Source organism: Trachymyrmex cornetzi, unplaced genomic scaffold (genome assembly GCF_001594075.2).
Source record: "Trachymyrmex cornetzi isolate Tcor2-1 unplaced genomic scaffold, Tcor1.1 scaffold332, whole genome shotgun sequence".
In the NCBI taxonomy this organism is placed as follows: Eukaryota; Metazoa; Arthropoda; class Insecta; order Hymenoptera; family Formicidae; genus Trachymyrmex; species Trachymyrmex cornetzi.
The window spans coordinates 23597-23842 of NW_017298026.1; positions in this window are offsets into that span (position 1 = coordinate 23597).

Genomic DNA, 246 nt, shown 5'->3' on the forward strand with positions numbered 1-246 from the left:
TTAATTTAAGTTATTCAAAAATTATTCATTTGACGAAAATGTATTAGTTTTAAGAAATAATTGTTTATATAGCTGTTATTTATTAATATGGTACCGCTCCGATCAGTAATTTAATTTTTACGATTCCAATTTTTTACATAAAAAAGTTTTTGTGTTTTTAAAAAATTTTTGCGATTTTGATTGGCGAATGGAATAATGTACATGCGATTTCATCTTGAAGTTTATAAGCTTGCCTTATTGTTTTCG